Source organism: Suricata suricatta, chromosome 3 (genome assembly GCF_006229205.1).
Source record: "Suricata suricatta isolate VVHF042 chromosome 3, meerkat_22Aug2017_6uvM2_HiC, whole genome shotgun sequence".
In the NCBI taxonomy this organism is placed as follows: Eukaryota; Metazoa; Chordata; class Mammalia; order Carnivora; family Herpestidae; genus Suricata; species Suricata suricatta.
The window spans coordinates 28,524,835-28,550,296 of record NC_043702.1 but is presented as its reverse complement, the minus strand read 5'-3'; the positions used below and the strand labels follow the sequence as shown (position 1 = coordinate 28,550,296).

The window sequence follows — 25,462 nt, the reverse complement described above, 5'->3', positions numbered from 1 at the left end:
AGAGAGAGACAGAGCGTGAGTTAGGGAGGGGCAGAGAGAGGGGGAGAGAGACAATCTGAAGCAAGCTCCAGGCTCTGAGCTGTCAGCACAGAGCCCGATGTGGGGCTCGAACTCACGGACTGTGTGATCATAACCTAAGTGGAAGTCAAGACGCTTAACCAACTGAGCCACTGTGGCGTCCCAGAATAGGCATATTTTGTGCATATTGGAACCACGTGGCTCAAATGGCATGTTTTTTTTTAAAAATCAGGTTTATGAAATCTAAGAATAACACTGTACCCCACGTACTAGTTAAACTCCTATGGAAACACACATATTTTTCCACCACCTACTCTTCCTTCCTAAACTTGCTTTAGTTGTAGAAACTATAAAAGTGAATGAATGGATGAATAAATGAATGAATCAATCAACCAATAAATCAATCAATCAAATTTGTGACTTATCAAAGAGTCCAGTACAGGGACCTAAACACAATGAATATTCAAGGAATGATGCTGAATCAAAATAGGCAAAATTGACCAATTCTGTATTATATTTTATCCTACACATAAACAGTAGCAAATTGTTAGCTCATATAATGTTTATGGGATATATCTTAGTTGAATGGAAAATGAGCACCATCCTAGAGTTTTAGCAGTGAATTCTTTCCATTTTAGACAGGGAACAAAGGAGAAAAGAGGGATGGAAGAAAGCCAGGAGGAGAAAGGAAGATACCCCTGATCCTTTGTCAAAGTGGTGGCCATGGACAGATTTTGAAAGTATTTGACTAATTCCTCGCAGAGATAATTATTTTCCATCAGAGAACTTGTAACTACCTCAACTGAGGGATGTTAGTTAAAGAAGCCTGTCTGGCAATAATCTGAAAAGATCCTATTTCTCATGTCTTCCTTAATTTGTTAGAATGAATGAGTCATAATATTTTAAGAGGATTAGAGCTGCTTATAATTAGTGCTACATTTAAGCGACTACAGAAGCAATATAATATAATATGATTATGATACAACAGAAATGATGGGACAAGATAATATTCTTTCATTTTCTGTTTTCACTTGCAAATTGCAAAAACAAAACATAACAAAACAAAGCAGCTTTTCCTTTCAGTCTTTGTTAGAGAAGAAAATGTGAAAGTTAAGTAGTATCTGGTTAGGTATATACACTTCCACTCACAAATACTGACTTAACTCAGTTTTAAATATGTGTAATAAAATTGGTGTAATAAATCATTTTCTCCCATTATTTCTCTAAGACTCCTTTGTTCATAATGAATATAAGAGCAGGCCTTCAATGGCTATTCTAGCAAAGATAGTCCACATCTTAAAAAATTACTTTATCTGTATTACGACCTAAAATCATTGAATTAAAAGCAAATCGTGTTTTCCTCAGTTCTTGTGACAATAAGTCACAAGACTTGAATTTGAAAAACACTGAAAACGAGGAATGTTCTTCAAGATATCAGGCCTGGTCTGTTTAGTCTTTGTCAAGGAAAAACAAACAGAAAAATAGTTCCATGTTAAAAGAGAAAAGAGGGGCACCTGGGTGGCTTAGTCAGTTAAGCATCTGACTCTTGATTTGGTCTCAGGTCATGATCTCATGGTTCATGAGTTCAAGCCCTGCATGGGGCTCTGCTTAGGATTCTGTCCCTTTCTCTCTCTCTCTCAAAATAAATAAACCTAATTTTTAAAAAAAAAAATTTAAGAGAAAAGAGGGGTGCCTGGCTGGCTATCAGTAAAGCATGAAACTCTTGATCTGGGGTCATGAATTCAACCCCACATTAAGCATAGAGCTTTCTTCAAAAAAACAAAAAGAGACAGGGGTGCCTGGGTGGTTCAGTCGGTTGAGCTACTGATTCTTGTTTTCAGCTCAGGTCGTGATCTCATGGTTTGTGAATTTGAGCCCCAAGTTGGGCTCTGTGCTGACAGTGCAGAGCCTGCTTAGGATTCCCTCTCTCTTCCTTTCTCTCAAAATAAATAAATAAACTTTAAAGAAAATCAGGGAGAAAAAAATGTAATCTGTGATCATTGATTAATTTTTTTACATTAATGTTTTAAGTTTATTTATTTATTTTGAGAGAGAGAGAGAGAGAGAAGAAAGAGAGAGAAAGCACAAGCAAGGGAGGGGTAGAGATAGAGAATAGAGATAGAGAATCCCAACCAGGATCCCAACCAGGCTGCACCTGCCAGTGCAGAGCCTGACCTGGGGCTCATTCCCAACCATGGGATCACGTCCTGTGCAGAAACCAAGAGTCGGATGCTTAATGGACTGAGCCACCCAGGCATCCTATCTTTTTTTTTTTAATTGAGGTATAGTTATTGCACAGTCTAGGTCCCCTTTCAAGGTAAAATGGTGCCTGTGTCCTGGGAAGCCATTAAGAGACAGCGTCCAATTAGCAGCCCTTCAGGCACTGCCGTTACTACACAGAGCTCCCTTCCTAGGGCCGTGCCCTGTCACCTCCAGTGGCAGCTGACATGCAAGTAGGAAGGCCTGGCAATCACGCCCCAGTGGGGGACAATTCTGATGGGTCCGTTTTAGATTCCCAGGTCCACCTCTGGCTACGGTCTTACCCTCACAGCCTAAGTTCTCCCCTGTCCAGTTGTCTCTCCACCTTCTACACACGGCATGAATCCTGAGGGCACCGCCTCACATCTGTTCATTAAGCTCTGTCTCTGAGTGTTCTTTTGGAAGAACCCAAACTATGACACAAGATGGATATCAGCCTACCTCCATATATGGAACTTGTTTTTTATATTCTGTTTTCTTCAAAAATGCCATTGTCATCAAAGATAAAAAAAAAAAAGCTATGGAAAATTTCCAGATTAAAAGAGACTAAAGAGACATGGCAAGTAAATGTAATACATGATGCGGGACTGCGTCCTGTACTAGAGAAAAGTAAAAGGCCAAAAAGAACATTATTGAACCAATTGACAGAACTGGAACATGTAATAGAGATTGGCTAAAAGCATTGCATCAACTTAAATGTCCTGTCATTATTAAGTACACAATGGTTATGTCCTTGTCCATAAGAAATAGACTCTAAAAGCTATAGGTAGGGGCACCTGGGTGGCTCAGACAGTTAACTGTCTGACTTCGGCTCAGGTCATGATCTCGTGGTTTGTGAGGTCTAGCCCCATATGGCAGAGCCCGCTTCAGATCCTCTGATTCCTTCTCTCTCTCACTCAAAAACAAATAAACATAAAACAAAATATCTGAGGAGAAGGTGGCATGAGTTATGCAATTTCCTCTCAAATGGTTCAGAAAAACTACACGGACACAAACACAAAATATACAACAAATGAAGCAAAATTTTAACAATAGGTAAAAGGGACTTGACAGAAATCTTTGCATTTTTCTTGCAACTTCTTTGCAAGCTTGAAATTGTCTCCAAACAATGAGTTTAAAATACATAAATAATTACAGGTCAACCAGACACAGCAAAATGTGAATCGATTTAGATTATAAGTATGTAATTGTTCTCTACACCATATTCTCTCAATTTCTCTGAATGTTTGGAATATGTCGTCATAAATAGTTGGAAAAATATGCAGGCCAGGATATTTGCTATGTCTCGAGTATTTAAGGCTTGCAAGACTATACTTTTTGGAGCACTATGTCTTGATTTCAGGTAGAAGCCACAAATTTAATGGTTACTTTATCTATGATTAAATGAAAGAATACATATCAGCATGCCGATTAGATACCCCTGTCTAAAGCAGCACTCTTTAAAAAATTTTTTTCCAATGTTTATCTACTTTTGAGAGACAGAGAGACAGAGTGTGAGCAGGGGAGGGGCAGAGAGAGAGGGAGACACAGAATCCGAAGCAGGCTCTGGGCTCTGAGCTGTCAGCACAGAGCCCGGCGTGTGGCCTGAACCCATGAACCATGAGATCATATCCTGAGTCGAAGTTAGCGCGCAACTGACTAAGCCACCCAAGCATCCCTAGAGTAGCACCCTTTAAATCATTATTTACCTCCTCACTCAAGGATATCCCATTAATACAGTGTAAGCTCTGAGTACCAAAACTTTTTTTCTTTTTTAAGTTTATTTTTCTTGAGAGAGACAGAGAGAGAGTAAGTGGGGGAAGGACAGAGAGAGGAAGAGAGAGAATCTCAAGCAACCTCCAAGCCGTCAGTGCAGAGCCTGATGCGGGGCTCAAGCCCACAAAACCGTCAGATCATGACCTGAGCTGAAATCAAGAGACCCTCAACCAAATGAGCCACCCAGGCGCCCCAAAACTGTTTTTTTTTTAAATTCTCTGCTCTATCCTTAGCTGCAGGAACAATTCCCAGAACATGGAATAGGTTCAATAAATATCTGTTGAAAGAACAAGCAAGGAAGAGCTTAAATATATGATTTTGGTATAGTTTAATACTTATACCTACTAACCTCTGTCATTACGGTCAAAATTAACTGTGGCTTTACTTGTTTTGCTTATTTTCTCTTATTGCAAGTTGGGAGAGTCAGAATTCTGGAATTATTTCAGCAAGTAAGTAGTTTATCTGGACAATCCTGGGCCAGGGAAGTGTGAGCTAGTGCTGCGGGGCTCCTGGAGGGAGCAGCAGAGGCTTCAGAAAGCAAGCCCGTTAGGAAAGTAAGTGTACAGAGTGACCTTGAAGAAGGAGGTGCAGCTGCTGCCCGGGGCCTCAGAGGGGAGAACTCACCACCCAGGACAGAGGCGACTTGAATCCCGGAGAGCTGATGCTCCACCGCGCCTGGAGGGATGAAGTCAGCCAGTTATAGGAAGCCATGCATCGGAGAGCACAGCTCAGTTCTTAGCAAAGCATTGGCATTCACTCAGTAAGGCCAGAAATAAATACAGCTGTGGGAGACGGATCCGCCAGGAGCCAGAAGGCAGAAATCAGGACTGGAGCAAGAACCAAGAGGAACCTAAACAGATGTGGAAATAAAGTGCAGTAGCCTGACCATCGGTTTTGTCTTGTTTGGATGTTTGCCCACGTGAAGCGGGGTGGAAGTGTCAACCACAAAACAACAGCCTTCCCATGATCAAGACCTCGCGGCAGACCACGGGGGCTTGTTGGTGGTGCTGGTGCCTCACGGGGGCTCGGTCCCAGCTGGCAAGTGTCACCCAGAGACACAAGCTGCTGTGGTTTTAGAGCACCCTTTATATTTTATGTGACTGTACTGTACTTAATATTTCTACTCCCAGCTCAGAGTTGGGGCAAACTGAGCAAGGTATAACTAAGAGCCTTTCATTTTACCCCCCTGCCTCATTTGCAAATGTAGAAAGCTGCTTGCTCCCAGTGCAACTCTTGTTGGGGTGCCTGGGTGATTCAGTCAGTTAAGCATCTGACTTCAGCTCAGGTCATGATCTCACATTTCTTGAGTTCAAGCCCTGCCTCAGGCTCTGGGCCTCAGAGCCTGGAGCCTGCTTCAGATTCTGTGTTTCCCTCTCTCTCTGCCCCTTCCCCTCTCATGCTCTGTCTCTCTCTTTCAAAAGTAGACATTTAAAAAATAATAATTTGTTTAAATTTATAATTAAATATAAAATTATTTGTTTAAATCTTACAATTAAATTTAAAATTATTATTTTACATTGAATAATAAAAACTTATCCTTTTAACTAAGAGACCTAGCAAATATCATGTGTTTTCAAGGTGACATCTTATCATACTACTTAAAAACACACACACACACTCCTCAACCTCTTGATGAATTGAAGAGGAATATCAGAATTAAAATCAGTACAGTGATCTTAATACAGAAGTATACTGTGTGACATGATTTGTGATATGTAGGTATCTGGAAAAATATAATTTATGGGTGGGTTTTATTTCAGATACTTTACCCATGTACAGTGATAGAACTACATAATGTTTCTTCTATTTTCTTCTTGGATCTATTTTATTAGAAAATACTCAGCCTGGGGACGCCTGGGTGGCTCTGTTGAGTGTCCGACTTGATTTCGGCTCAGATGATGATCCTATGGTCATGAGATGGAGCCTGACATTGGGCTCTGCGCTGAGCATGGAGCCTGCTTGAGATTCTCTCTCCTCTCTCTCTGTCTCTTTCTCTCTCCCTGTCCCCACTCTCTCCCGCTCACACACTCTCTCTCTCAAAAGAAAAGAAAATGCTCCGCCTACTGACCTACAAGAGGACTTTACTAAAGAGGTCACCAGTGGGACCAAAAGCTAAGCTGCTGCAGTAGGAGTTATAACCCCGAAAGCAGACCATGTTAGTACACCAGCAAGACGAAGGCAGTAAAACGTCAAAAAGGCTTAACTTCCATGGATTAATGTGTAATTTTACAGTAAGAAAATTCTAGAAAAACAACCCTTTTACTTTTATTACAAAATTTATGAGTTTTAGTTTAGTATTTATTTTTTTTAATGTTGAATTACATATGAAGAGGAATGTCATAATTTCTTCAGTATTTAGGGACTGTCAGGAACATCATGAGAGGCACTGGAAGGGGAAGAAAGATTCTGAGTGTCCTACCTGGTGTGTCTCTTCAGGTTCTGTCTGCCTGTCCTTGTCTGAGTGTTTTACAGTTGCGCACACTGTCAACAACTTAACACAAATGACCCTTGCCCAAAGAAATATGAGTGGATTGTGTCTACTGGAATGCAACTGATTATTGTCCTGTGAATTCCTGACGAGTTTTGCCAGTTTTGCAATTGTTCCAAAATTCATTTCAACATTCCTGATAACCTATATATGTGTGATACTTTGAATTGTCGTTTTATTTATTTTTTATTTTTTTATGTTTATTTGTTATTGAGAGAGAGAGACAGAGCACGAGCAGAGGAGGGTCAGAGAGAGAGGAAGACACAGAATCTGAAGCAGGCTCCAGGCTCTGAGCTGTCAGCACAGAGTCCAACACAGGACTCAAAACCACGGACTGTGAGATCATGAACTGAGCCGAAGACGGCCGCTTAACTGACTGAGCCGCCCAGGCGCCCCTGAATTCTTGTTTTAACCCATGGTAACATCTTACCAAGTCTATCATTCATTAATGAGTTAAAGTAAACCGTTGAGACATACTAATTTTATATTTGTAGGTGAGTCATGGTTTATCTGTTTAAGAAATTATCCTTTAATAGATCTTTGGTCCAAAAGCGTGGCTCTGAGCTTGGGAGGGCAATGAAGAGGGAGGAGGATGGGGGTGTGGTAAGGTTCTTAAAAAATGTATATGAAGTTTCTTTCTGTTTCACTCAACTTCCAAAACCTATGTTTACCTCCCAGTCCTAGGATAATGATGGAACTGAACATCTAGATGGGGAAAAACTTCCTCAGAGGAACAGAGAGCTCAGTGGAATTCCAGGCTAGTGGGGAAGGGCTTCAGAGGAGAGAATTCTGGGGGTAGAGCTCGGTGGTAGGGCACTTGAGTGCAGAGGAGACAATTCTGATAGCACCCCAAATTTGGCACTGTGGAGGCAAATTCTTTCTTAGTGTTCCCAGACTCTTTTCCCTGCACCCTTATCTGTACTCTTTAAAGGCTATGTGTTAGGGGTGCCTGGGTGGCTCAGTCAGTTGGGTGTCCGACTTCGGCTTAGGTCATGATCTTGTGGTTTGTGAGTTCAAGCCCAGCATCAGGCTCTGCACTGACAGCTCAGAGCCTGGAGCCTGCTTTGGATTCTGTCTCCCTCTCTCTTTGCCCCTCCCCAGCTCACACACTGTCTCCTCTCTCAAAAATAAAGTAAAAACATTAAAGAAAAATTAAAGACTGTGTTTTAGAAGCCAGGTCCCTAATATGACGGTTGGAATCTGGAGACCAATAACTAAGATTAATAGAACTGCTGTGCACAGCCAGAAAATTAACGCAGTATTCAAACATGTGTAGCCTTCCTCTTATCGCTCTCTCTCTTTTTTTCCCCACCGTCAGACTGAGGCCACTTTAATCGCTGCTGCAGCTACTCAGAGAGAGAGAGCCAAGCTCATGCTCTAACCATCCCCAAACTCTAAATAATTGGTGAGAGGTGGCGCTTTGCCTGATCAGCGCTGCAGTTTGAGAGCACAGAAGGCTTTCACTGGCCAAAGGACACTTCTCTGGCTCACCACTTGGGGATGAAGAAAAGTCATAGCATAGCAGCCCCCAAAGACACTCCGGTTACGCCTCATCTGTCACACTCCTTGCTCCCCACTCTTCCTTTGGACATCTATATATATCTAGGGTGTTTACAGAGAGTTGAATTTTAGTTCTACATTTCCTTTCCAGTCTTTCATGTCTGTCTTCTTTCTTTGTCACCCTCGTCTCTTCAGTTGCTAAACTTCCCTCTTTCCCACAAGACCCTCGTCACTGTGTGCTTTGATGAAATCCATAAGCCATCACAAGCATTTCTGGGCGGTATTTTATGGTCGTTAAGGACCCTGGTTTCAAATTGCCATTCCACTTATTACCTACCTGTGTGCGAAGTTAGTCAAAAGCTCCAAGCCCTAATTTCTCCATCTGTAAAAGAGGGACCATAATAATATCTACTTCATTGGGTAGCTGTGGGGATGAAATGAGGCAATCACATGGAGCTCGGTGTCTGATACCCAGTCATCTGGTACCATCAGCATTGTTTTTCCCTGTCTCCAGATCTCTAGTCCCCAATTTCCCTCCATTTCTAGTGTATGTCTATTTCCTTTTGTCTTAATTGTAGGCACTATTGCACATCTGTTCTCAATCCAACATAGAAACTGATAAGGTTCTGGATGTGCTACCCCAAAATATGGCACCTTGGTATATTGAATAAATTAAGCTGAAGGAGTTTGGGAAAGAAAAGGGTTAAGAAGGACTCTCTGACCTCCCTAGTCTCCCCTGAAGCAGGTCATAGGAGTCTCATGTGAGAGGTGCCCTCCGTTGACCTTGAGGAAAAGGCATATTTACCTCCAAGGAAGGCGGGACTCTGAGAAGAATATGAAAAACAAACCTTGCTATGATTCCCCTACTTTATTCCTCTCTGCTCGAAACCCTTTGTCTTAAAACATTTTCAGAAGTTCTCATTTCTGGTCAAATGGTATAAAAACACTCAGGTATAACAGTTTCCTTGGGTCTTCATTTCTTCATGAAGGCTCCTGTGTCATGCCAAACTTGTATTTAAAAATCCGTATGAGGGGCGCCGGGGTGGCTCGGTCGATTAAGCATCCGACTTCGGCTCAGGTCAGATCTCACGTTCGTGGGCTCAAGCCCCGCGTCAGGCTCTGTGCTGACAGCTCAGAGCCTGGGGCCTGCTTCTGGTTCTGTGTCTCCTTCTCTCTCTGCCCCTCCCTGCTCATGCTCTGTCTCTCTCTCTATCAAAAATAAATAAAAACATTAAAAAAATTAAAAAAAATTCCATATGATTTTCTCTGGATAGTCTGTCTTTTGTTGCAGGGGGGGCCGGTTGAGAATTTAGAAGGGAAGGAGGAAAAGATATTTTTTTCCTCCCCTATAATGGCAAATCAAAGACAGTGGCCACACATACCACATCATTTTTTTGTTGTTGTTGTTATAATCACCTTCGTTTCCTCATCTGTGATCTGGAGAGAAATCCCACCAAGAAACGATTGTTGGGTTGTTTAAAGAATTAGAACAAGATACTTTTCATGCAGACAGAGCTCCCACAAACACAGGAACATTCCTAAAACCCGCCGGACTTTCTGCAAGAAGCGTGGCAAGCACCAGTCCCACAAAGTGACACAAAGTGCCACATTACAAGAAGGCAAGGATTCTCTGTATGCCCAGGGAAAGCAGCGTTGTGACAGGAAGCAAAGAGTCTACGGTGGGCAGACTGATTTTCAAAAAAAAAAGGCTAAAATTACAAAGAAGTGCTGAGGCTTGAATATGAATATCATATGAATATGATCAAAGAGAATGCTGGCTACTAAGAGAAGCAAGCATTTTGGTAAGAAGAGAAAGAGATCTAGCTCTAAATGTCATATTTGTATTGTAATGAGGACAATATAATCTTGAGGTTATGTTCACTTAAAAAAAAAAAAGAGGGACCCTTAGGTGGTTCAGTAGGTTGAGTGTCGACTCTTGATTTCAACTCAGGTCACTATCCCAGGGTCGTAGGATCAAGCGCTGTGCCAAGCTCTGAGTTCAAAGTGCAGAGCCTGCCTGGAATTCTGTCTCTTCCTTTCTCTCTGCTCTTCCCCTGCTTATTACGCTCTGTCTCAAAATAAATAAACATTAAAAAAAAAAATTCTAAGGATGCCTGACTGGCTCAGTGGGTAGAGAGCATGTGGCTTTTGATCTCCAGATCATAAGTTCAAGCCTCATGTTGGGTCTAGTGTTTACTTAAAAAAAAAAAAAAAAGACACAGGATATGTATGTTTAGCACAATGCCTGGTATATAGCCAAGAATTGCAATATATCATTATTATTGTCCTACGTTATTAATCTTTGAATTAGAATGCATTATGAAATAATTCACAGAACTAACATGACTTTGTTCAAAGGTTGCAAATTCTTAGGCTTCTAGCTAATGTAACGATCACTGGCTGTAATCAGAGAGCTCATTTGACGTTATTCGGGATTAGTTTAGCTAACATTTTGGATTTATGTTTCATTCTAAGGAAACATCAGCAGAAACATACCACTGTGAGCAACAAAATAATGGTTTCCTGCTGTTACTGTAAAGCTACATGGTACTCATTCCTTCCTTTCCAAAGTAGGACATTCTGATCCTGTGATAATGTTCTGCCAAAGGAATTTATTTATTTTGCACCAAATGATTCGTGTAGATGAGTTCATTTCTTGTGCTAAAGACGGGTCTTACATGGCTGGGGCTTCTTGCTGTGATCTCATGGACTTGCTGTCATCCAACTGGCCAGAAAACACAGAAATTGTCTGGCTCGGCAAGAAGAAAACCAGCTTTTCGGAAGAAATTCTTTTGGGGGCATTCTCTCAAGTTTGATGAGTAAGTTATTTACCAATTGCTTAAGAAAAATATAAAATGGAAGAAATGGTCATTCGTTAGGAAATTACTGAACACTCAGTGGACTTGAGCAGATTACATTTCACATGGCAAAAAAAAAATAGATCTAGTTTTAAAAATCAAGCTTTTGTTTATTTGAGACTGAAACAAATGAATGTGAATAGTATTTTTAAAAAAATTTTTTTAATGTTTTTATTTATTTTTGATACAGAGAGAGACAGAGCATGAGAGGGGGAGGGGCAGAGAGAGAGGGAGACACAGAACCGGAAGCAGGCTCCAGACTCTGAGCTAACTGTCAGCACAGAGCCTGACGCGGGGCTCGAACCCACAAATGTGAGATCTGACCTGAGCTGAAGTCGGAGGCTTAACCGTCTGAGCCACCCAGGCGCCCCAGTATTTTTAAAATTTTATTTATTTATTTTAAATAATGTCTATACTAACATGAGGCTTGAACTTATGACCCCAAGATTAAGAGTTGCATGCTCTTCTGACTAAGTCAGCCGGGCACTTCAGAATGTGAAGATTCTTGTAAAAATCTTAATAAAAGTTTAAAATGGACAGACACTCTACAATCATTTTCTCCCCCTCCTTGTGTTCTGGGAGATGCAATACCTTTCTGAAGAAATCTTTTTTTATCGTGTCTGGTATATTATAATCCTTCTTGTGATAGAAATAATTTTAAGTGTGTGCTGGAGTTCTGAATGCTTGTCCTATTGAATCTCAAAAAACAAAACAAAACAAAACAAAAAAACCCAAAACCAAAAACAAAGGCAAACCATAGAGAAATGCCATGTTTATACATGAAATATCATTCCAGAGCAAGGCCCCTCTTCCAGATAAGGTAAGAAGAACTTAGTCATTTTAGTACCTTCTAAATTTTCCCCATCTTCTTGGTTAGTGCATGTGAAGGACCATACTGACGTACACATTTCGTGTGTGAGCATGTTGAGAACAAGAAAATCACCCCAGAGGTGAAGGGCTATTTGAATAGGGCTAAGGAATGGAAGCCCATCTGGGGCAGAAAAGCAACCAAACAGAGGAGTCATGTTTAACATTAGCTGTCTTATTGGGTAAGAGTACACAATTTATTGTTTGTTTCTTAGTTTTTTAATTTATTTTGAGAGAGAGAGAGAGCGAGCTCAAGGGAAGGGCAGAGAGAGGGAGAAAGAGAGAGAATCTCAGGTAGGCTCCACACCATCCGAGTAGAGCCTGACATGGGGCTCAAACTCACAAACCGTGAGATCATGATCTGAGCTAAACTCAAGAGTCAGATGCTTAACCCACTGAGTCAGCCAGGCACCCCAAGAGTAAATAATTTATATCAACTTAGTATTTTTCATGATGTAGTTAAACAATTTATTTGATTAAGCTTTTATTTCCTGGACTTGCTGGTTGTTTTGAATTGGGGAGAAAATCACCAGTTCTATTGAAGCGTAAGTGGTATTTTCAGATGTTACTTCTAAATGAACTCTTCTCTGACCGCCAGCCTTCCCCTCGGTCTTAATCAAGGTCACTGCTCTACATGCTTGACTTATAATTTTTAGTTATATGTTTGAATACTTAATAAATGTCTCTCCTCCAATAGGCTGTAGTTTTTGCTTGATTTTATACACCTAGAGCCTAGCTCAGTGCCTGGCAAATAGTAGAGTTCAATAATATTTATTGCCTGGTTGAAAGCCTACTTAGTGACTTTTGATAGAAGACATTTATGCCCATGGCATCTTGACAGTAACTAACAATAATTTTTATCTGAGAAGGCAAAGGTGAGTTTGAGCGAGAATTTAAATTCTTGATAATCATCAAATTATTAGTTCCTGTATTCAGTTCCTCTTTTTTATTAGAGGTGTTAAAAGAATGTTGATTACTTAGGAAAACTAGCTTCCCTCCTGAAGGATGTGTTAAATCTGTTCAGCCACTTAATTAGACAAGGACTTTCAGTTGACAATGGGTCTTACTTACAGGGAAAGGTGATGAAATTTTCCTCTAAAATCTTACCAGAAGCAAACTAGTTCACTATTTCATGACTAACTCATAATTAAAACCAGTTCATCCAGGGGGGCTAGTAACTCTTGGTCTCTGGGTTGTGATTCGAGCCTTGTGTTGTGTATAGAGAACTTAAAGATAAAATGTTTAAAAAACAAAAAACAGGTAAATGAAAAATAAATAAAATCAGTTCACCTAACCACATGCAGAAGAATGCAAACACCAAGCACACCTATTTATATAATAGCATTTAACACATTATGCCTAACATTTTCTGCATACTTGTGAAGTACAACACAATGTTAAACCATTTTACATGCATTTTCACATTTAATTCTCTCAACAACCCTGTGAGATACCATTATTATTTCCATGAGGCAAAGAGAGGTTGGGCATTTAGCAATAGTGTTGAAACTCAGACAAGACTTCTGGGTCTGTCTGGCTTCAGGGACTTCCTTCTTAAACCTGTGCACGACCTCTCCTAATAATTATCTGTGGATGTATTTATCTCCCTTAATAAACTGTGAGAGCCTTACAGGCAAGCATTGTGTTTTACTCATCCTTTATGTTTGTTTGTTTGTTTGTTTGTTTTTCAGAGAGAGCGCTCGAGACAGGTAGACAGAGAGGAAGAAGGAGGATCTGCAGTGGGCTCTGTACTGACAGCACAGAGCCGGATGCAGGGCTCAGACTCACAAACCCGTGAGATCACGACCAGAGCCGAAACCAAGAGTCAAACGCTTAACTGGCTGAGCCACCCAGGAACCCCTTGTTTCACTCATCCTTATGTCTCAAGTATGGAGCAGAGTGCAGAAAACCTAACAGATGCTCAATGAAAGTTTAGTGTTGAAGGACATAGTGCTTCCTCAGTCATCAAAACTATAGTATGTTTACTATGGTTTTAATGCTAAATCTAGTTTAAATATATATTTTTTTAATGTTTATGTATTTTTGAGAGAGAGAGGCAGAGCGCGAGCAGGGGAAGGGCAGAGAGAGAGAGGGAGATCCAGAAGCCAAAGCAGGCTCCAGGCTCTGAGCTGTCAGCACAGAGCCTAATGCAGGGCTCAAACCCACGAATTATGAGATCATGACCTGAGCCAGAGTCAGATGCTTAACCAGCTGAGCCACCCAGGCGCCCCTAATGTTAAATATAGTTAACTATATCATGTATGTAAATAAAACACACATATGTAACAAATATTTAGACAAGATAACTTGTACAAGTAATTATACATGTAAGTATCCTACTATGTTTTGTTAAATTAGTAATCCATATTTTCTCTTGAAGCACAAGAAACTACCATTTCATTAGGTCAAAAATGGTCAAGTCAAATAACAGCACTTTTAAAGGGTGTAACCTAATTAAAAAATCTATGTCAACTCTTAATTATATAATTAGGCAGAATACTCCATTTCCATCTTTTTTTTCCTATTCAACCAGAGGTTCATCATTATAACCCGACAAAGAGAACATTCTGTGAGAAATTAAGGATGTCATATCCATAACCACTATGTTCCAGGTCCAGGCATCCAAATTTACATACAAATTATTTTTCATGACGTTAGAGACAAGTGTGGTCCTAATGAAAATTCAACACCACACATATTTTATTAAACTTGGCTTGAATTCTCTCTTTTCCAAGCTGCCAGGTTGCAGACCTCCTTTCAGAATCCTTGTCCGTGAAGTCTTCCCTTTTTCATAGCAACTCTGCCTTCATCCCAAGCCCTGATGCACCCTCTAGTGTTCCTCAGACACTTCTGGCATTATTATATCACACGTCCTTATAGTGCTTGTGTTTTGTTGAATAGGGAGGTCTGTTATATGCAATTATGTAAAACATTTGAAATGACAGAACTAAACCCGAGTGACTCAGTTATTATACTAGATGATTGGATTGGTTGGCCATAGACAAATCTTAGAATTCTTTTTTTTTAATGTCTTTTTTTTTTAAATTTTTGAGAGAGAGACAGCACGAGCAGGGGAGAGGCAGAGAGAAAGGGAGACACAGAATCCAAAGCAAGTTCCAGGCTCTGAGCTGTCAGCACAGATCCTGACGTGGAGCTCGAACCCACGAACTGAGACATCATGACCTGAGCCGAAGTCAGAGGCTTAACTGACTAAGCCACCCAGGTGCCCCAAGATGTTTAATGTTTTTAAAGTAATCTCTCCACTCAACCTGAGGCTCGAACTCACAGCCCCGAGATCATGCCCTATCAGTACACTACCACATGCCCCCCAACTTCCATCTTCCACATGGAGGTGAAACTGTGAGTAAGACAAAACAAAAGAATATTTACACCGTTCAAGAGCCCTAACGCACCTCACGTATTTGAGTTGTTGAATTCCTTTAGCACGAACCCGGTCTTCATGTGTGCATGTCCCGCAGAGGGTTGCTTCTTACACCGAAGTTCACGAGGGCCAGGTGATTGTTGTTTTCACAACGAACAAGGGCCAGTGAGGCCAAAAAGGACCACATCAGATGGTTGGCTCTCCCCTGGGTCAGTTCCCCTCACAGAGAGAAACTCTTCCGCAGGCAAAACCAGGCCTATTTAACTTCTGCCTTTCCACCTTCTACTTAATCATCTGACCAATATATTAATTGGGATGACGGTACGAAGGCATAATTTCTTACAAAACATTGGTGCCTGAATCATGTATACTTTGTTCCAACTGGCACTATTTTCTTTAAGAGTGAAGAGCATTTTTCATCTTACTTGAGTATCAATGGAATAATCAGAACATGCTATGATAATTGAAGAATATGAAAAAGCAGTCTGAGAGACAGAGTTATCTCGATTAATATTTATTAGGTATCCACTGTATATGCTGGGCATCCATTACATAGATCTCATTGAGCAGTGACTTAGCCAGAGACTTAAAAAGGAGGCAGGGGGAGATGAGTTGTAGTGCTGGAAGAAACCTGGCTCAACAGTTTTATTTTATTTTATTTTTTAAATGTTCTTTTTATTAATTAATTTATTTTTCAGAGACAGAGAGACAGCATGAGAGGGGGAGGGTCAGAAAGAGAGGGAGACACAGAATCCGAAGCAGGCTCCAGGCTCTGAGCTAGCTGTCAGCACAGAGCCTGACACGGGGCTCAAACCCACAAACCGTGAGATCATGACTTGAGCTGAAGCCAGAAGCTGGACGCTTAACCCACTGAGCCACCCATCTGCCCCAAAAGCTTTATTTTAGAGAAAAGGAAACTGAGGTCCTAAAGTGCAGGAAGCCAGTTTTTCTGAATTCCTAAGTTGAGCAAAAATCTTGTGAGGCAAGGTGGGTTTGCAAGGCCTCCCACCATCAGATGGCGGACTGGCATCTACACCCTCTCAACCCCCACTCAATTTCTGCTTGAGCACGGACCCCCAAGGCACCTGACTGACTGCTATCAGGAGTGACTTGCCTTCTTATGCTAAAACTATGTGAATTATACCTTATGAAAAAACTTGTTATAGGAGTTTCTTCTTTTGTGATTATAGGAGCAAATATTACATTTCCTGAGAAACCTGTTTTTCCTCCCCTCGAAAACAGGCTCTTGACTCCTGTTCACAAAAGACCTAACTCTTGCCTTTGCTATGCTAAAAACATCGCCTTGTATCTAAATGCTAAAGATCCCTTCCTTCCCCATGTGATAAGCATCTAGTCACCTATTTCAATCACTATTGATAAAGATTATGCACGAGTCTTCAACCAATCTATGTTCTGGGAAATTTTTACATACTAAAGAATTTGTCATCAGAAATCATTGTCTAAGGCAATTGCCATTTCTGTTTTGTATCCCATACACTTGTTTAATAAAAAAGGCTGACTCTCCCGTCAGAGCGGAGATGTCTGCCAGCAGTGCAGAGACGCCTGCCTGGAGAGCAGAAAGAAGCCGAGGCTCTCTCACTCCCTTTCGCCGACACTGTCCACCCTTCAGGGAGCCCTGGACCTGCTGGAGCTGGACTCCAGCACTATAGGTTTGCTTGCTTCAAGCCAGGGAAGCTAAAAGCATAGTTGGTATTAGAGCTCTGAGGGTGACAGGCAAAATCAAAATAGCAAGAGTAAAGATGTGCCCTGACAGCTTTGAAGCATATTTAGAAACTGTCCAAGGGGCGCCTGGGTGGCTCAGTCGGTTAAGCCTCCGGCTTCGGCTCAGGTCAGATCTCACGTTCGTGGGTTCGAGCCCTGCGTCAGGCTCTGTGCTGACAGCTAGCTCCAGAGCCTGGAGCCTGCTTCCGGTTCTGTGTCTCCTTCTCTCTCTGCCCCTCCCCGTCTCATGCTCTGTCTCTGTCTGTATCAAAAATAAAATTTTAAAAACATTAAAAAAATAAGGAAACATTAAAAAATTAAAAAAATTAATAAGAAAAAAGAAACTGTCCAATTCCAGAGCATGCTGTTAGATGTGCCTGGGTAGCTCAGTTGGTTGAGCATCCCTCTTGATTTTGACTCAGGTCATGATCTCCCAGTCGTGAGATCGAGCCCCCCATTGGGCTCTGCACTGACAGCATGGAGCCTGCTTGGGATTCTCTCTCTCCCTCTGCCTCTCCCCAGTTTGTGCATGTGCATGCACATACATACACTCCCTCAAAACAAACAAACAAACAAATTAATTAATTAAATAAAAAAACCAAAAGATAATGCTGTTAGTAATCTTCATTTAACCAGTTATATTTTTTCTATTACATTTTTATACTATCAGCTTTTATTATACTCAGGCTTCACTACTTTTATTAGAAGTTTTCTAAGGCAGAAACCGTTACTAAAGTTAATGCCGACAAAGAAACCAGGTGAATTAGAACTGAAGAGGCCCCCGTGAGATCAAATGATTTAACTTTTTTTGTGATAGTTATGAAAATTGAAGACTAAAGAAAAAAATAGGAATTTTCAATATAATAAAGTTTTTAAATGATGAAAGTTATAGACTTTTTATATAGTTAGAGAAAGTTCAGGAAAAAAGAGCTATATCACATGAAGAGGTCTAGCATACATCACTGTGGCATAAAAATTATTACTATTATTATTATTATTATATTAAGTAGGCTTCCATGCCCAGTGCAGAGCCCAGTGTAGTAGGGCTTGAACTCCCAACCCCAAGATCAAGACCTGAGGTGAAATCAAGAGTCGGACGCTTAACTGACTGAGCCACCCAGCCACCCCTAAAAATTATTTTGAGCAGAAGGCATCTGAAATCCCAAAATAACTGAGCAGTCACAAACCCCTCTGGAGAGCAGTCTGGGAAGACCGACTCTTGACCAGAGGTGAGTCTTCACACCATGCCTAGACAGTTTTCTTTCTAAAAAGTCATTTGTTTTCCCATTCCTTTATTAAGGGATGATATATAAATTAGGAAATCATAATTTATGATTTCCTTCCCTCAATTCCGTAATTAGATGGTATATAAACCTGAATTCTAATTACCTCTTTAAAAAACTGTTTTTAATATGTATTTATTTTTTGAGAGAGAGCGACAGAGTATGAGTGGGGTGGGGGTGGGGGCGGGGAGAGAGAAATACACTGAATCCGAAGCAGGCTCCAGGCTCTGAGCTGTAGCACAGAGCCCGATGCGGGGCTTACACCCACAAACTACGAGATCGTGACCTGAGTTGAAGTTGGACACTTCACCCACTGAACCACCCAGGTTGCTCCTCTGTCTCTTTGAGTCACATTTTCCTCTGAACTCCCCAGGGTATGTTAATAAAACTATATGATTAAATTTGGTGGGCGGTTTTCTTACTAATCTGTCTCTAATCAGTTTTTTTTAATTTTAATTTTTTGCTGTTTATTTATTTTGAGGGAGAGAGCCTATGAGTAGATGGGAGTGGGGGAGGGGCAGAGAGAAAGGGAAAGAGGAATCCCAAGCAGGTTCCGTGCCGTCAGCATACAGCCTGATCCAGGGTTCAGTCCCACAAACAGTGAGAACACGATCAGAGCCAAAATCAGGAGTTAGATGCTTAACCAACTGAGCACCCAGACACCAGCTAAGTCAATTTAATTTGCAGGCCTTCAGAACTGAACCTAAGAGGGTAGAGAAAAAATTTTCCCTCCCTACCATACCATCAGTTTACCATCAGCACATCATTAGCTTACTACTGGCTTACCACTACTATTTTCATATTTTCTTCCATTTTTTTAATGCATTTACTTTTTACATAATTAATATTATTAATATTGTTAATATTATAAGCACCCATCCATGATGCTACATAATCCTCCAAATTATGGTTTCCTAATGCCTACAAAATATTTCACTGAGATGCTATATAAGAAATCCTTAACTAGCCTCCTACCATTGGATATTTGATTGCTTCTGATTTTTTAAAATTACAAATAATTTGGAAAAAGAATTTTGAGCACAAAGCATTCTTCCTTTTAAAATGTCCTTTCATAGGTTATCTCCAAGTGCTGTGAAAAGGGAATATTGAGTTAAATGGCTATCTCAGATGACAATTAGTGGTAAAGTAACATAGAAAATATGTGACAGTCTGTTATAAACTGAATGACTGAAGTCTCAAGTAAAATCAAGACCATGAGAAAACTGAAAAAGCATTTATTATTTGGAAGATGTGGAAATGTGAGAAGAATTTATTCAATCAGAGAAATTATTTGAACTAGGTAATTGAAGACCCACAGATAGGTCCATTGGTCTTTTTTTTCTCCCCCCCCCACCCCCCCACCAAACAAAAAAAATACTGATGGATTCATTAAGCAACCAGCTTGGGGAAGCTTGGGTGGATGAGTTTGTTTTAAGCGAAAAGGGCCAATTTGCAAGAATAATTGCTGGTGAAAATTATTAAATTTTCATTTGGTTTTCATTAGCTTTCACTGGGAGGAAAGGATAAACTATTAGACAAAAAGCAATTGGCTCCCACCTCCCAAATGGATAATCACGTTAGATGAACCTTTTCTCCCAGCAATTTCCCTGCTTTTAGCCATTTGTCCTTCATTAGGAGAGCCCAGGTACCAATTATTCTAACAGGCAATTGATTATGAGATTTCAAAAATGCAGCAACAACAAAGAAATGTTTGTTTGGATGAACCACAAGCTATTCATCTTTAGAAAAGAGGGGAGGAAAACACCAACCATATTTACAGCTCAGTTTAGAACTTTTTCTCCTACCTTGTCATGTAAAAAGGGCAAAATCAATTTTCAACTCAGAGCACCATTTTCTCCTACTAGTTTCCTCTAAGTGGCCTTTCCACAAATGATGTTTGATTATTTCTGAGTCACAACCACTTAAAATCCACATTTATGAGCTGTAATTTTCTAGGTAAAAGCGGAGGAAATTACTGAAAGTTCTCTGTGCCCTCCCTCCCCCTCCCCCTAACAACCCCTCATCTTCTCTCTTTCAGTGTTTGAGGTTTTAATCAGCAGCAGTAGCAACCTGGTTATGACCTTCCCTAAACACTGTGACAGGACCAAAATTAGGAATCTGCACATCCGAACTTTTCCCAAACTATCGGGAGTCCTTTTTCTTATCTGCCAGCGGGGAGTTAGTCAAAATACTGTTTTGTAAGTAAAGCATCTGCAGAAAATCCTCATCAGGTTGGCTGCAAATGTGTCCGTCTGTCTGTCCGTCCGAGGAAAACAAACAAGAAAGCACTTACCAGCTAATTTACTTTGAGGAGAGAAGCTATTTTGATGCCTGGGTGTGACCTCCCCGCTCCAGAATGAAACGGAGGGTGGTTTTCAGAACGGCTACGTTGTACACTCTTTCCCAGCCTCCTCATTTGGCTTTTATCTGGTTTTTGAAATGACACTGTAGGAGAGTGATGTTGGGTTTCATTTGAATGTGGTTCTTCCCTTCCTCCACCACCCTCCATAAAAATTCATCATGTATTCCAAGAGACAAATAAGCCCTGAACTGCACAGATTAATTTTTTTGCTCAGCGTGTACGTGTGTATAACTGAGGTTTGTTTTTTGAATGGAAACCATTGCTATTGGCTGCAGTGCTGGAGGCTGAAAAGTGATGGGGAGGCGCGGATCCTTCCTTTGTTTGGTGGGCTTTTGCTTATGAAAAGTCACGTTAAATTTCTTTTTGAAGGTGGAATGAAAAGAACCTTAGAATGTCAAAGGAGAGCTCTTCAATTTCACAGCAAACGGTAGGGCTCACTAGGAGAGCGATTTTACTGATCAGCTTTCAGTGTGTTTCTGACAGTGAAGAGTTGTAATCACACATTAATTAGGTATTTTAGTTTCTATTTCTTTATCTAGATGGGTTGCGAGAGAACACTCTGAGGAAATTGAAGGATTGGTTTTTTATGCCTCGAGCCTTCTGTGATCCCCGCAGATGTGAGCCTATCTGTGTATCTGAGGCAGGGCTCAGGATTCAGAAATTCACAGGATGAGAAATATGGAGGCAAGTGTTGATGTGATTAGCTTCCCTCTGCAGAGCTAACGTGATTTTTGTAAGCTCTAACAACAGCTTGATCACGTGATATTGGAAATTGAACATTAGGTCATAAAACACGGTTAGGCCAGCTAATTGAACACTTAGGTGAGCTGCCAGAGACGGACGCGATTTTGTATTTGACTGAAGGACGGCAGATATATGTCACCCCAAAACATGCCTCTTTGGCAGAAAGATTATTTGAGATGATTATTTTTATGACACTGCAGACACAGAGGAAGCTCTGAAAACAGAACAGAGGTTACCCTTTTGTAAGGGAAATCTGTGGTTATAGAGGAAATTTACGTTAGAAACTGGGCCTGTATCAGGAAGAGAACTATTCCCAGAGATGATTTTTTCACCTGAGAGACTAGTCCACTTGGCAAGGCAACCTTTGTTTACCAAACATTTCCTCTTCTCACCTTCCCGGGATTTGCCTTCCCGGCTTTCAGCTCCAGACCTCAGTCCCTTTCCTTAGTTCTGGACAGAGGTGTGTAATCCTCAGTCTTCTGGTCTTTTGAGTCTCATATTCTAGTGGGGCTCCAGTCTATATGTAATTAAAATAGGTTTTTTTTCTCCTCCAGTGAGTCTTTTTTTTTTTTTTTAAACGGGAGGGAATCTTAGGCAAGAATGGTGAAAGGTGGAGGGAAAATTCTTTTTCCTCCCCTTCATGACCAAGTCTAGAAGATCTAAAGCAGTAATCCTTGGGGGGGCGGGGCAGCAGAGCACATCAGAATGACCCTAGGGGATGTGTGCACATGATTTTTCAGAATACATAGATCCCTCAACCCCATAAAGATGTACCCTGTCCAGCATTTGCCCCCATCCCTTGATCCCACAGAAAATAACCACTGTTAATGATCTTTGCATATTTCTTTTCAGTATTATACGAGCATAAATATGATCCTTGGAGGAGATAGTAGTACAGCTCTCTTCTGGAGACTCCTATAGTCACCAGCTCCTACTCTTTTGTATTCGCAATGTTAGCAGTTGTTAATAGTTGCGGCAGGGGCACCTGCGTGGCTCTGTCAATCGAGCGTCCAGTTTCAGCTCAGGTCATGATCTTGTGGTTCGTGAGTTTGAGCCGGACGTCAGGATCACTGAAATCAGAGCAGAGCCCACTTCGGGTCCTCTGTCCCCTTCTCTCTCTGCCCCTCCCCTGTTCTTATTCTCTGTCTCTCTCTCTCTCTCTCTCTCAAAAATAAAAATAAAACATTAAAAAAGTTATATGTAATCTTCTGTAATCATACTACAGTACAATCCCATCCACGAAAGAATTTTGAGGAGAATTTGGGGAAGTGTTAGCTATTTTACATAGTTTTGCCTTTATTTTTTGGCAGTAGAGCAGGAAGCATTGAGTAGCAAAGGGTAGAGAAAGAAGATAAAGGAAAAGGACAGTTAGCAGATAGTTACTATGTACCAAACACAGTTTAAACTCTGAAACCCAGGAAAGCGTTTTGGGTTTTTTTTTGTTGTTGTTGTTCCAGGATTTTATTTTTAAGCAATCTCTACGCCCAACATGGGGCTCAAATTCACAACTCAGATCAAGAGTCACACGCTCCACTGACTGAGCCAGCCAAGCCAAGCCCAGTGTAACTATTTTTATTTCAATGGTTTAGTAACCTGTGAAAATAGCACAAGTGAAACATATGCTTACTTAGCTTTGAAACTGCTACCAAAAAGTTAGGAAAGGAAATAAAACCTCTCAGCTAATGATCCCTGTGGTTTGCTGCGCATAGGAAGGAGCGCCCCCTGGACCCTGTAAGATAATGCCTCATAGTTAGTTGATCCATTATTATTCAAAAGTAGTTGAAGCTGCAGGGCTCACGTGTACTGGAGGTAACTACTTGCCTCCGTCGTGCTCCAGGTGTGGTGGCCATGAGCCAGCCTACCAGGTACATTGGTTAAGCTGGTGGGTCAGTTCGATGGAGATGGCGTAACAGAGCCTCTGCTGGATGTTTCACAGCTGTTCTGTCCAGAGCATTCGGTCTCCAAACACCATGCTCTTAAGAGACCTCACCACTGGGGACGCTTCGGTGGCTCAGTTGGTTGAGCCTCTGACTGTACTCAGCTTATCCTCTTCCAGTTCATGAGTTCAAGCCCCACATCAGGCTTTGCACTGATAGCCCGAAACCTGCTTTGGGTTCTCTGCTTCTCTGTCTCTCTCTCTCCCCCTCCCAAGTGTGGTCTCTCTTTCTCTCTTAGAAATAAGTGAACATTAAAAAAAATTTTTTTTTTTAATTACAGAGACTTAACCATTAGACTGTCTATGAGAAGAGATGTTTCTGGAATTGAGTGAATGGGGGAAAGGGCAGGCATAACTTCTGCCTCCTAAAAGGATTTCAGGACAGTGCCACCAGCTTCTAAATGCAAATTCTCTGAAGCCTGTTGGGGTTAGGATGTTGAGGCCTCCCTTGGGAGGCGCCTGTGTGTGTAAGCAGGTCTGTAGGGCCAACTGGGCCCAGAGCAGAAGATGTGCAGTGGCTGACGGATCATATTTTTTGGGTAATGGCATGTCTCTCTCTAAAAGCAGCTTATCCTCACTGATGCTTGAAATTTCACCATTAGAGAATTATTCTTTGGAAAAGATGACATTTTAAAAGAAAAGCTTTGTACCAATTTAGTGAAGCTCTAATAGTTAGAATGGGTCTGTCAATTTTAACATGGCCGTCCCCTCTCTGCACCCCAACCCCACCAGAAGCAAAATTAGGGTCAGCAGCTCAGTCTCCTCTCTTTTCGTACAATCAAGGTTGTTATTCTTTTCCTTTCTTGTTTGATGTCAAAATAGGTGACTTGCCCCAGACACCTGAGGATTCTGATGATAGGAATTTCAGAAATAGATATTTGGGAACATACAGTCAAGTCATTGATTTTGTTAGTGATAACTGTTTTTTTAATGTTTTATATATTTTTGAGAGAGAGAGAGAGAGACAGTGCGAGCAGGGGAGGATCAGACAGAGGGAGATACAGAATCCAAAGCAAGCTCCAGGCTCTGAGCTAGCTGTCAGCACAGAGCCCGACGCGGGGCTCGAACCCACAAACCGTGAGATCATGACCGGAGCCGAAGCCGGATGCTCAACCGACTGAGCCACCCAGGTGCCCCGATAACTTCTAAAGTTTTTTGTTGTTGCCATTTATTTAAAAAAAAAAAAAAGGATAAGAAGAATTCAGCCTAGAACACTGGAGAAAAGATAATATGCACACAGATATCTTCTTATTTAAGAACCTGATTTGTGGGGCACCTGGGTGGCTCACTCGGTTAAGCTCTTGATTCCGGCTCAGGTTGGTGAATTTGAGCACCGCGTCGTATCCTGCTTGGGATTTTCTCTCTCCCTTTCTCTCTGCCCCTCCCCCTGCTCGCTCTCTCTCTCTAAATAAATACACTTAAAAAAAAAAAAACCAAAAACTAAAGAAGCTGGTTTGTGAAAAATGGGAAAACTTCACTTCCCGTTTCCCCCCCTGTTGTCCTACAGAGAGATGACTGTCTCTTTGTTTAAGTGCCCTTCTTTGGCCTGTTTCTTCAGGGTCAGAGATTAAACGTTGGCGCCTTTATTGGGTTGGACAGTGAGGCTGGACCGATGCACAGCTTTTCCTAGACCCTAAAATGGACTCTGAGAGGCCACAACGAGGAGCCCAGCTAACCTGGCCGTCCAGGGCCGCTTTTAGGCCCCTCAAAGCAGACAATTCTGAAAGGCCATTAAGGACAAAGCCCTTCTCCAAATTCTTGCTTTTAATTCTGGATGGCCCCTGCAGGAACGGAACCTTGAGGATGCTCAGGACGCCTGTTGGAGGATTTAGCTCTACATCTTTTTAATTAAAATACACAAAGCTCTAATTACCTGTGGGAAATGCTGGGGACGGCTTGTATTGTTATCTCTAATTTGAATAAACCTTCTCTTTTAATATGCCAAATGCCAAACCAAATGAGATCTTCAGAGAAGGATTTAGAGTGGTTCTCCTCGCTGCTGAATCTCAGATGCTGAGGGCCTGAGGCTTTTGCGGGGCGCCGCGACCCCTCTCCGGAGGTCCCCGCGGCCGAGCTGCGCCGCGAGGCGTGTGGGCACAGGCTTCAGGGCTCTGCGTTAATAATTTCTCGGGGAGAATGAGTCGCAGCAATTCCAATTCTTGGAAGAAGTATTTCCTCTTTTTGTAACCAAGGGAAGTAAATAACCTTTTCACTTATTGCCCTGGGAAAAGGAATGTGGTTTGCCAGTGGTTAAATCAATCTGCTGTATGTCACTTAGTCAACAAGCA

The 25,462-nt window shown here is 41.4% G+C and overlaps 1 protein-coding gene across 2 annotated transcripts in view; it reads right to left on the bottom strand.

Annotated features, from left to right (window-relative positions):
- The window catches only part of GPR1 (G protein-coupled receptor 1), a 63,870-nt gene that overhangs the window by 23,820 nt on the left and 14,588 nt on the right, over window positions 1-25,462 (bottom strand). The window contains exon 1 of one of the 2 annotated variants that reach the window (XM_029932943.1): window positions 20,426-20,504. The exons of the other annotated variant lie outside the window; for it this stretch is intronic. The gene's annotated coding sequence lies outside the window, so the exon portion shown is untranslated. Of the gene's footprint in view, window positions 1-20,425; window positions 20,505-25,462 lie in introns of those variants that run through there. 2 annotated transcript variants of the gene reach the window in all.